At 35.9% G+C, this 13,818-nt stretch overlaps 1 pseudogene; it reads right to left on the minus strand.

The window, feature by feature from the left end:
• Nucleotides 1-10,359: 10,359 nt before the first annotated feature.
• On the minus strand, nucleotides 10,360-10,501 carry Gm52473 (annotated as a pseudogene).
• Nucleotides 10,502-13,818: the final 3,317 nt, after the last annotated feature.

The following is a 13,818-nucleotide window of genomic DNA, read 5'->3' on the forward strand; positions in this document are numbered from 1 at the left end:
CTGAACAAAGAATTCTCACCTGAGGAATACCGAATGGCTGAGAAGCACCTGAAAAAATGTTCAGCATCTTTAATCATCAGGGAAATGCAAATCAAAGCAACCCTGAGATTTCACCTCACACCAGTCAGAATGGCTAAGATAAAATATTCAGATGACAACAGATGCTGGTGAAGATGTGGAGAAAGAGGAACACTCCTCCATTGTTGGGGGATTACAAGCTTGTACAACCACTCTGGAAATCAGTCTGGTGGTTCCTCAGAAAATTGGACATAGTACTACCAGAGGATCTAGCAATATCTCTCCTGGGAATATATCCAAAAGTTGTTGCAACTGGTAAGAAAGACACATGCTCCACTATGTTTATAGCAGCCTTATTTATAATAGCCAGAAGCTGGAAAGAACCCAGATGTCCCTCAACAGAGGAATGGACACAGAAAATGTGGTACATTTTCACAATGGAGTACTACTCAGCTATTAAAAAGAATGAATTTATGAAATTCCTAGGCAAATGGATGGATCTGGAAGGCATCATCCTGAGTGAGGTAACCCAATCACAAAAGAACTCACATGATATGCACTCACTGATAAGTGGATATTAGCTCAGAAACTTAGAATGCCCAAGATACAAGATATAATCTGCAAAACCCATGAAACTCAAGAAGAAAAAAGACCAAAATGTGGACACTTTGCTTATTCTTAGAATTGGGAACAAAACACCCATGGAAGGAGTTACAGAGACAAAGTTTGGAGCTGAATTGAAAGGATGGACCACCTAGAGATTGCCATACCCGGGGATCCATCCCATAATCAGCTTCCAAATGCTGACACCATTGCATGCACTAACAAGATTTTGCTGAAAGGACTCAGATATAGCTGTGTCTTGTGAGGCTATGCTGGGGCCTAGCAAACACAAAAGTGGATGCTTGCAGTCAGCTATTGGATGGATCACAGGGTCCCCAATGGAGGAGCTAGAGAGGAGCTAGAGTACCCAAGGAGCTATAGGGGTCTGCAACACTATAGGTGGAACAACAATATGAACTAATCAGTCCCCACCCCAACCCCCCAGAGCTCATGTGTCTAGCTGCGTATGTATCAGAAGATGAACTAATTGGCCATCATTGCAAAGAGAGGTCCAGCCGTCTTGTAGACTTTATATGCCTCAGTACAGGGGAATGCCAGGGCCAAGAAGTGGGAGTGGGGGGGCAGGGTAGTGGGGGGAGGGTATGGTGGGACTTTAGGGATAGCATTGGAAATGTAAATAAAGAAATTATCTAAAAAAAAAAAAAAGAACTGCTGGGAAAATCACCATCCCTGAATTCAAGCTTTACTGCAGATCAATTGTGATAAAAACTGCATGATATTGGTACAGAGCCAGACATGTTGATCAGTGAAATAGAAATCAAGACCCAGAAATAAAATCATCCACTTATGGTTACTTGATCTTTGACAAAGACACAAAAAACATACAATGAAAAAAAAATCTTCAATAAATGGTGCTGGTCTAACTGGCTGTCTGCATGGAGAAGAATGAAAATAGACACATATTTGTCACCTTGTACAAAGCTCAAGTCCAAGTGGATCAAGTACCTCATCATAAAACCAGATACACTAAACATAATAGAAGAGTAATTGGGAAAGAGCCTCGAACACAAAGGCATAGGGGGAAATTTCCTAAATAGAACTCCAATGGCTCATGCTCTAAGATCAAAAATTGACAAATAGGACCTCATGAAACTTGAAAGCTTCTGTAAGACAAAGGATATAGTCGATAAGACAAATCTGCAACTTACAGATTGGGCAAAAAAAATCTTCACTAATCCCACATACAATAGAGTACTAATATCCAAAATATATAAAGAACTCAAGAAGTTAGTAACCATAAAACCAAACAACCCAATCAAATATGGTGTATAGAACTAAATCAAGAATTCACAATTGAGGAATCTCAAATGGCTGTGAAACACCTAAAGAAATGTTCAAAGTCCTTAGTGATCAGAGAAACACAAATCAAAGTGAACCTGAGTTTCCACCTTACACCAATCAGAATGGCTAAGATCAAAACCTCAGGCAACAACACATGTTGGAGAGGATGTGGAGATAGAGGATTACTCCTCCATTGCTGGTGGGAATTCAAACTGGTACAATCACTCTGGAAATTAATCTGGAATTTCCTCAGAAAATTGAAAATAGATCTACCTAAAGACCCAGCAATACCACACTTGGAAATATACCCAAAATATGCCCCACCATACCACAGGGACATGTGTTCCTCTATGTTCATAGCCACCAGAGTCTTGGGAGATATGGTACTCCTAGGACTCAAATGTAGGGGCCTTATTTGGAGGGCCTGACAGTAGGAGAGGGAACTTATAGAGCCTACCTCCAGCTGGAAAACAGAACTTCAAATGAGGGAGAGGTTTTCCATCCCACAGTCACATCTCTGATCAATGTTCCTGTTTGAAAGAATTACAGGGATGGAAATGGAGAGGGGATTGAGGAAAAGAAGGTCCAGTCACAAACTCAAAATGGGATCCAGGTCAAGAGGAGGTCCCAAGGCCTGATGACATTACTAAGCCTATGGCATGCTAACAAAAAGGGACCTATCATGACTGCCCTCCAAAATATCCAAAAAGCAGCTGCAAGAGTCAGATATTTGCACCCAACCAATGGACAGAAGCTGCTGACACCAGTTGTTGAATTAGGGAAGGCTGAAAGAAGCTGAGAAGTGGTAATCCTAGAGGAGGGCCAGCAGTTTCAATTAATCTGGACCCCCACAATCTCTCAAACACTGGACCACCAAACAGACAGCATACACCAGGTGATATGAGGCCCCACAACATTCATACAGTAGATGACTGCTGGGCCTGTGTTCATTCAGAGATGATGCCCCTAACCCTCAAGTGACTGGAGACCCCACAGTGTTTAGAGGTCAGGTGGAGTGGGGGAAGGGGTCATCCAAGAAGAATCAGGGTAGGGAGTATGTGTGGGATGTGGAACAGTTGGAGGGTGGATACAGGGGGGCAGGGAATGGAATATGGAGTGTAAAAATAAATTTAAAAATTCTATTTAGAAAGCAAAATAATATGAATGATTTCATATTGGGAATTTAATTTTATACCAAGTATATATCAATGCATTAATTTTAATATTCCAAAAAACAAAATTAAATTGGAAACAGTTTTGTTTCTAAGTATTTAAAATAACAAATTAGGGACAGTGTACTCCAGAAACCAGTTTGGAATACAAAAGGAAGTTATAAAGAAAAGTAGAAGTTTAAAATGTCTTATTGTAATTGTTTAGCCAATGTTTCATATAAATGTGTTGTTCAGGAAAGTTAGCATACAAAATAGTGAATTTTTTTAACCTTTCCTCATTAATCAATGTGTTAAGATTAGCTTATAACTGTGGCAACTTTACTTTCTGAATTCAGCCAAAATGTGCAAAGTATCAGAAAATTATATTTTTATTCATTTTGTATTTATTTATGCATAGCTATTAAACTGATTTTTTTCTGCCTGATTTTAACAATCCAGTTGAATTGTTTGACTGGTGATTCACCAAATTGTCAATGTACAAATACATGAGTACAGTGTGTTCTATTTGTAATGTTTTTGTCTACAAAAAAAAAAAAAAATGAGTCAACTGAGAAATTTATCTCACAATTACTAGTCCCCTCACTTACAAATTGGCCATATCAATAGCTACGTCCATATTAAGTAATAAAAATTAAGCATTTAGCTCACATTGTCTATTTTATTTTACCATTAATATTCATTGTTAATTCAGCAGCTTTGTACACATTTTACACACTTAACACTTGCCATGAAGTGAGCCCAATATTGTTATCCAGATAATCACCAGCCTTGTCACACATGTCAGCTCTACAATTATCCTTAATTAACTGGAACCTTGATGCAATCACTAGAAGCAATCAGCAAAAATCATTCTGCACTATTCCCCTTTGACTTTCTCCAGCAGAGGCAGTTGGAATATCATTTGATTTTAAGCAAGGGACAAAATATATGTATCAAAAATTGTTGTTATAAAATTTATTTTTAAAGTAATGTGTCAGGATATACCTGATTGAAAATAAATAATTTTTAACATGTTAGAAGCTTTAAAACAAGATATACTGTACAAAATGCATAGAAGATATACAAACATATTGACAAAGCACCTTGACTTTATGTAAATGAAGATAGCTGTCAATTGGAATAGATAAAGTGTCAAAACATTTTTGCTTTGGTTTTGTCATGAAGGGTTTCATGTTGTCCAGCCCATTCTCAATCTCATTAGGCAGCTGAAGTTCCCCCTTGAACTCCTGATCTTCTGGCTTACATTTCCTATGCTCTGGCACTACAGGTATGTACATCACATCTGTTTAAAAGTTAAAATTTTTATGTATAATGAGCATAATTATACTAAAGAGTTTAATGTCTTTTGGATAAATAGATTTATTTAGAAAACAGAAGATGGAGAATCACTAGTAAAAAATGTACATATAACAAAATTACACACATACAAGTTACAATAGAACATTTTCATAGTTAAAACACAAAGTAAATTCTCAAACACAAAACATGATTAAAATGGATGTTAAAAGACAACATCTGTCAATGCTAGTCATCACTAATTTAAAAGAAAATCGAAGATATGGGCACAGGGGAAAGATTCCTGAACAGAAAAGCAATGGCTTGTACTGTAAGATCAAGAATCTATAATTGGGACCTCATAAAATTGCAAAGCTTCTGTAAGGCAAAGGACACTGTCAATAAGACAAAATGGCAACCAATAGATGTGGGAAAGATCTTTCTGAATCCTAAATCCAATCAAGGGCTAATATCCAATATATACAAAGAACTCAAGAAGTTGGACTCCAGAAAACCAAATAACCCTATTAAAAATGGGGTATAGAGCTAAACAAAGAATTATCAACTGAGGAATACTGAATGGCTGGGAAACACTTGAAAAAAGAAAAAAAAAATACTTCAACATCCTTAGTCATGAGGGAAATGCAAATCAAAACAACCCTGAGATTCTACCTCATACCAATTAGAATGGCTAAGATAAAAAACTCAGGTGACAACAGATTCTGGTGAGGATGTGGAGAAAGAAGAACACTACTTCATTGCTGGTGGGACTGAAAGCTGGTACAACCACTCTGGAAATCAATTTGGAGTTTCCTAAGAAAATTGGACATAGTTCTACTGGAAGATGCAGAAATACCACTCCTGGTCATATACGCAGAAGATGCTCCAACTGTCATAATGACACATGCTCCACTATGTTTAGAGCAGCCTTATTTATAATAGCCAGAAGCTGGAAAGAACCCAGATGTCCCTCAACAGAGAAATGGATACAGAAAATGTGGTACATTTACACAATGGAGTACTACTCAGCTATTAAAAACAATGAATTTATGAAATTCTTAGACAAATGGATGGATCTGGAGGATATCATCCTAAGTGAGGTATCCGAGTTACAAAAGAATACACATGATATGCACTCACTGATAAGTGGATATTAGCCCAGAAGCTCAGAATCTTTCTTAGAAGTGGGAACAAAATACCCATGGAAGGAGTTACAGAGACAAAGTTCAGAGCAAAGACTGAAGGAATGACCATCCAGAGACTGCCCCACTTGGAGATCCATACCATAAACAACTACCAAACCCAGACACTATGGCAGATGCCAACAACAGACTGCTGACCGGAGCCTGATATAGCTGTCTCCTGAGAGGCTTTGCCAGTGCCTGGCAAATACAGAATTGGATGCTCACAGCCATCTATTGGACAGAGCACAGGGTCCCCAATGAAGGAGCTAGAGAAAGTACCCAAGGAACTGAATGGGGTTTGCAGCCCCATAGGGGGGACATCAATATGAACTAACCAGTACCCCAGAGCCCCCAGGAACTAAACCACCAATGAAAGAAAACACATCGTGGAACTTGTGGCTCTAGCTGCATATGTAGCAGAGAATGGCCTAGTTGATCATCAGTGGGAGGATAGTCCCTAGATCCTGTGAAGGTTCTATGCCCCTGTATAGGGGAATGCCAGGTCCAGGAATGGGAGTGGGTGGGTTGGGGAGCAGGGGGAGGGGAGAGGGGATAGTGGAAATTTGGAGGAGAAACTAGGAAAGAGGATAATATTTAAAATGTAAATAAAGAAAATATCTAATTAAAAAAAGGGATTAGAAAATATCAAATTAGTATAGGGAAGTAAAAATTTTTAAGTGCACCTGTATTTAACTATTACATTCATCAGCCAGATTTTGGAGAGATGATAAAGACCAGGTGTGTTTAAATTAATCAAGTTAGTGAGAAAAAGAAAGAAAGTAAATATATATAGAGAAGACAGGGAGTAGAATATTGATTTGAAAAGGAGGAATGAATAGACAAGTTGTGGTGTCATATTATTTTAATCCCAGCACTTGAAAGGTAGAACTAGGAGGATTTTCATGAGTTCAAAGGTAGCTTAGTCTACATAGGATTTCCAGGATACCCAGAACTCCATACAGAGAGCCTGTACAATGTTTCCTATATTCAGTGGTTTAACATAATATATATTCTCTTATGCCAGGTTTGTTAAATGAATGTGTTAGAGCTAACATCCATGTTTAGCCATGACTGTTTCTTTGTTATTATTAAGAGAAGATGTTTGTCTTTTTCAAATTTTAGACTTTGCTAATATACTTAATAGAGATTTATTCAGATTGTCATTCTTGGTATGCCAGCTGCAAAATATAATTCTTATCATTTACCTTCAGGTATACCATAAAAATGGAAGACGTGTAAGACCAAAGCTTATATGTTACCAAATCTATGCCTAACAATTTTTACTTCTATTTCATCCAACAAAGCCATATTAAATGGCCAGTTGTAATGAGAATTAATTTGAAAAGGGCATCTTATTTTTTGCTAAATTCTTTATATGTGGAAATAAAGAATAAATGTATGTATAATGTGTGTTAACAAAATCAAAGAAAGTATATTTGTGGAAACTCCCATTCAGTATGCATTTTTCAGTGTATGCAAACACAGAAGTCGCACTCTACTCTTAAAATATTTTTATTTATTATTTCTTTTGATAAATGAATGTGAAAAGTTGAAAAGGACAAAGGATTGGAAGTAATCTCTGTATAGTAGTACATGACTATAATCAAAGCACTCTGAAAGCAAAGGTTGGAAGACTGCATTTTTAAGGTGTTTTGGTCTATATACTGTATTCCTTGTGACCATGAGTTATAAAATAACACAGCTTCAACCAAACAAGAACAGGTCATAACAGAGTAAAACCAAACAAATGAAAAGCAACAACAATAAACAACAAGGAGAGAGAATAAAATGTGATTAGAAATAACATGGTAATAGAATAAAGAAAATTTATGTCGATAAAATGATTAATTTATAGGCAATGAAATTATACTAAAGTCATCTCATGACACATAAAATTTTTAAACAATTGGCTCATTACTAAAGAGCCTATAATAAAACCCACAACTACATTTATTAATAATCACCTTAATTTCCAATATTTGCAAAAAATTCTGAGATAACTAAGTGGGGTTTTTCAGAAAAATTCTTGAAGTTCCAAAGAATGCATTTATTTTGACTTTGTATTTTTATTACAAAGAATGAGTGTAAGATAAAAAAAACTGTGTTGGGAAAGTGGCAAATGATAGACATATTTGTTGACAATTCATTATGCAAATTAAAAGACATTATCTAATTTAGCATATGAATGATTTTTTTCACATATGTTTCTTCTCAGTTCTGAACATATCTAAGAATAAAAAAGAATGAATAGTAATAGTTCTCAGAGAATTAGACCTAAAAGTTTGAATGTCGTTAATGGGTTTCTTGTTGCAAAAAAAGGAAAAGAAACACATTTTAAGCACTACCATTTTGTTTTCAGATTACTTTTAATCATAGGAAGAAACTAATCTCAAGGTCCCAGGCCTTGGCAGTACTGGGGAGTTCATTGTAGCTGAACAGCTTCTGTTGTGGACTGTTGGATGACTCCAGATATTTCAGGTATAATTTTTAAGGAGACTTTTGTCTGAATTCAGCCATCTCATGGACACCTTTACCTTTTTGTTGGGAGGGTCAAATATGTTCATGGCCACAGGCCTAGGAATGAACACCTATCCAACTTCTCAAAATGTTTTTGTAACTGTCTGTTTATCAGTAAAGAATATAGAAATTGCTGTTTTATAAACCAAAATTATACAATCACAAATTATAAAAATATATAACTACATGCCTGTTATGCCTTATTTACCCACCTCTTTGTTCCCTTATCGTTCTAAAATTCTGGGCAAGAGTCCAGCAGGGCACCTGGCTGCAAAATCTAAATAAGGACCTTGAAGCCAGGTGTCCTGGATACAAGCCCAGTCTCCAACGGGTACTCCCTTGCTTAACCTGTAATTTTAAGATACAATTGGATAACACTGCAGCTCCTCACACATTTGCTTTATGTTTCCATCCATGAAAATATTGTACAATCTTACTCTGGAGACAGAGTTCATATCCAGAACTTAGAAAATAAAGCTTTCATTTTTAAACTTCTGTCTCTGACGTGAGTTTTCTCAACTTCCACCACAAACACAACAGTTATAAAACATCTATCTCTAAATATTAGACTTAGAGGTAATTATATAAAGATAATATGGCTTAACAAATATTTGAGTTACATCATTCTATTCTGTCTAAATTTCAAGTTAAAGATAAACTATGCTGGCTTTCCTTAAAGTAGGTCAGAATCTAACATTTATTTTTTTATGAGAGAGGGTGTCTGGTTTTGTGGTTTTAATTCTGGTAATCTTCCTAAATTCTGTTGAAATCATAAATAAAGAAAACATTCAGCAATAACATTTTTATGAATAACTATGAAATGATGAAATAAACACGAAATGAATTAGTGTCAGAAGTAAACAAAAGTATAATTACAGGGTAATTTAAATTCAGGGATATGGCTGCACTGGCAAAGGATCACATCCAAAGGCCTAGGTCTTTGTGATTTCACTGGAATGCAGACAGGCCATAAACATGTAATCACTCTGTCTAGAATGCAGACTTGCTCTTAGAATACACACCTTTAATCCCAAACAATGTAGGTAAGGTTACTTTGTAGAAGGAAACAGCCATGCTTGAAAGTGACATCTAATTGACAAAATGAAGAATCAGAGTAAGATTTGACAGAATGAATTAAAGATAAGATACAACCAACCAAGACAAGTAGGGCACAAAAGAGAGGTAGTTAAAACTTAAGAGAGCAGAGTTGGGAGGGCAAAGAAAAGGGCAGACAGAGAGACAGAGAGACAGAGAGACAGAGTTGACAGAGACAGAAAGGAACAGAGAATTTTTTTACCAGGACAGTTTTACAGAGACAGGTCACACGTGAAGACAAAACAAGCCAGAGAATGAGAGAGTCCTAGAAGAGTAGAACAAATTGCCAGAGTTAGTTTGAGGCCAAGCAGAGCAATTCAATCAGAATCTGAGATAAACCAGTTTAAATCAATCAGGCTGGCAAGTAGTTTGGGCAAGAACCGCTGAGTTGAATGAGTCAGCCAGAGTTCAGAAAGAACTAGAAAGAGTGAGTTTATTTCGAACTAAGAAGCCAATAAAATTATATCTGGCAAATAAAAGTTTCTTTTAGATATGTTCTTTATGAACCAACAGTTGTTGTGTAATAATAAGAATATGTATTTTTCCTGATCTTTTAAATTGAAGGAGATAAAGTTATCATGTATTTTGGGACACTGTTTGAATATTTAGATTGGCATTGTATACATCATGATAATACCACTGTGTTAATTTTAATCCTGTTTTAATATAATACAATAATTACAGTATACAAATGAAGGAAAGATGCTTGTAATAGATGTCAAATGCTAATTGTCTGCAATTAAGTACAGTCCATGACTATTAATATAGCTTTATTTTCAACCTACACTTGAAGGTGACCTTATATTAATAGGGTACAACAGTATTCCTAGCTTCTTAATGAATAATGTCCTTCTAAAATTCAATTAAAATGCTTAATTTTAGTGCCCACACTGGGACTTAAAGCTTTTCTGCTTGTGACAGTGTTCAAAGAAATTCTAACATGGTGCTGAATATATAAGCTAAACATTATATGATAGTCATAAAACCATTTTTTAAAACTCTTCTTTCCTATGAATGTAGTTTTACTATATTTTTTAACAGTCAAAATAAATTTTCATACCAAAAGGGTGGGTTTTTACTTTAACATGAACAGCATCTTCACTGAGTATTTTAGAGGCTACAGGACATAGATCTTCAATATTTAAAAAAAAACCTATTAATATATTGATTTTATAATTGTCAATACTGGGAATATTACTTCATGTTATTACATAGTATAAAATGGAAGACATGGTTTCAGGACCATTTCAGAAATTGTGTTCCTAAATTTAAGTACAAATGTATTTCATGTGCTTTTTTTTACAGTTGATCTTAGCCAAAAGGCTGAGAAGCGATCATGTGCTTTTTAAAAAACATTGTTCAAATTCTATTTTATTAGAGAAGTTAACAGTATTTCATATTTAATAAAGTCAGTATCTCAAATAGAAAATATCAAAATCAATATTTTATCACAATAAAATGGAATATAACAATTTGATACACACACATTTGTTAGGTCATAATGATAGCAGCAGTACAGCTACTACAATTGCTACTAAATTTATCCAGGGTAGATGATCATGAGAAAACAGTAACCTATTCTCAATAATTTCACAGAAACTCTCTGATTCCAGGAGCCTTGCTGACTAGATACTTTCAGTCCCTTCATTTATCCCTAAACAACCACTCTTAAGAGGCAAAGATACATCAGCTACCCATAAACTTATGTGATTATTACAGGTACAAACCCCCTATAGGTACCTCTTCAGGACCTTGTTATACTCAAGGTAGGGCAAATCTCCCAAGAGGAAGAAATATGTCCACAAGCATTCAGCAAACCTCTAAAGCCTACTTGCTTCTCTCCAGCTGGGCTGTTTTTCTCTACTTTTCTGAGACAGCCCAGAAGTTTGTCCCCTCCAAAATCATTTTTCTACCTGTGGTGTTGCCCTGTTCTGTAGTTTTGCTGCACTCCCTTATAACACTGAAGAATGATGGAAGGATAACAATGTTTTTCTTCCTGTATGTATGCCACTACCTTGCTAAAGGAGCCTAAAACTTGAAGCACATATGCATACTGCAGTTTCTATCATCTATTACCTCCCAATCTTAGTCTAGGTGTTTTAATGGGACATACACTGGTTGCACTGCCAGGAACAGTGAAAAAATATGCATGCTACACTTTCAGAATCAAAGCTGCAATGAAGTAATATAATGAAAAATGGATTGAGCACTACCAGAAACATCCTGAATTCATTACAAATTTGTCACTTGTACTTCCTTGTTGCATGTTCATAGACATTTTACTGTTGATATGATTTTGTTTGTTTCTTTTTACAATATTCATATTTAATCAGGATCTTTGAATTTGGGGCTGTAACTCAATTTGAGAGGACAAACAATACTAAATGATGCTCTTAAAATAAGATTTTTTCAGGAAAAATTATCTTTTAGCACAATGGTTTTTCATATAATTCTAATTTCAAGTTGGTGACCCAAATATGTTTCATGTCACATTATTTGGTCAGATTAATCATCCAAACTCTTCGTACTGGATTGTAAATTTAGGACTATCCAGAATTCTTTAGTCATTAAACAATTTCCTCCCATTTCATCACTGAGCTGTGGCTAAATTCTCAAGTCAGATATAAGACTGCCTGATTTAGTCTCAATGGGCTCCCATGCTGGGAAAATCTGTCTCACTTTGTGTCCTTCCATCAAATCCACCAATGAAGTGGAAGTTGCAAATATGAAAAAACAATAGTCACTGAGCAGCTACCTCCATCACTATTCCCAGAGAGTCAATTAGGCACTTTGGAAGCTGAATGACTTCTTTCAAGCCATTGAAGCAGTAACTTACTTAATGGAACCCCAGTGACAGGGAAGAGTTCACACAGTTTCCAAAAATGTTCAACTTTGTCCAAGGGAGTAGTTTACTCACTATAAAAATCTAACTAAATCAATCTGGGCCAAAGACTCCATTTATAAAAGGTTAAGTGACTTTGATGCTCTGGGAGATAATGAAATAGACATATCTATTTCATATGGATGAGCACTGAAATAAAAAGCAACACAAAATAGAAAAATAATCATAATGTAAGTGTGGGAAGTGGGTCACAAACATGTATAACTAGCATGCCTTTGTGAAATTTATATTGTACGATGAATTTCATGAATTTCATGAGAACAGATAATACAACACAATCACATCAGTTTCATGAGAGGGAGACATAATTTTTAGAACTTAGAGAAGTAGTTGAGAATACACATTCAACTAAATTAAATGAATTAGTAAAAATAAATTAGGAAACATTTTACATTAAATATTGCCATAAGTACAACAAACACTATTGCCCCATTTCATGTGTTATTCCTCTGAGGAGCTTTTACTTACTAAAGAATGAGAGTATCTCAAGAAAGAAATCAAAGAAGGTCTCAGAAAATGGAGAGATCTCAGTGCTCATGGATTGCCAGAATTAACAGTAAAAATGGCCATCCTCTCAAAGGCAATCTATAGATTCAATGCAATCCCCATCAAAATACCAGCACAAATATTCTAAGACATGGAAAGAACAATTCTCAAATTCTCTGGAAAGGCAAAAAACAAACAAACAAGCAAACAAAACAAAACAGAATAGCAAAAACAATACTTACAATAAAAGAACAGCTGGGAGTATCACCATCCCTGACCTCAAGCTTTACTACAGAGCAATAGTGATTAAAAACTGGATGGTATTGGTACAGAGACAGACGTGTTGATTAATGGAATAAATAATAAGTTGTGACCTAGAAATAAATAATAAATTGTGACTTATGGTCACAACTGAGGAATCTCAAATGGCTGAGAAGCACCTAAAGAAATGTACAAAGTCCTTAGTGATTAGAGAAATGCAAATCAAAATGACCCTGAGATTCCACCTTACATGAATCAGAATGGCTAAGATCAAAACTTCAGGTAACAACACATGTTGGAGAGGATGTGGAGAAAAAGGATCAGTCCTCTATTGCTGGTGGGGTACAAACTGGTATAACCACTCTGGAAAGTCGTCAGAATTTTGGAGGCTCCTCATAAAATTGTAAATAGATCTACTTAAAGACTCAACTATATCACTCTTAGGAATATACCCAAAAGATGCCACACCATGCCACAGGGACATGTATTCTACCATGTTCATAGCGGTCTTATTTGTGACAGCCAGAAAATAATAACAATGGATACAGAAAATGTGGTTCATTTACACAATGGAATACTACTCCGCTATTAAGAGGACATCCAGAGTTTTGCAGGCAAATGGATGGACTAGAAAATATCATCCAGAGTCAGGTAACTCAGACCCAAAAAGACATGCATGGTATGTACTCACTAATAAGTACATATTAGCCAAAAAGAAAACAAAAATAGTACAGAATACCAAAGATGCAGTCCACAGAACTCAAAAAGCTCAACAAGTTGAAGTGCCCAAGTGAGTACACCTCAGTCCCACTTGGGAGAGAAAGAGCAATCACTAGTCAGGAGGGATATGGGAGGGAAAGTGGACAGGGTAGGAAGGAGTTGGTGGGAGTGGGGAAATTGATCTGGTATTATTGGGTGAGGGAAAATGACTGAAGCCCTAAAGGCCAGAAAAAAAGAATGGAAACAGGCAACCTCAGGAAATAGGAGGTTTGGCGGACACCCC

The sequence above is a fragment of the Mus musculus genome, chromosome X (genome assembly GCF_000001635.26).
Source record: "Mus musculus strain C57BL/6J chromosome X, GRCm38.p6 C57BL/6J".
Taxonomy (NCBI): Eukaryota; Metazoa; Chordata; class Mammalia; order Rodentia; family Muridae; genus Mus; species Mus musculus.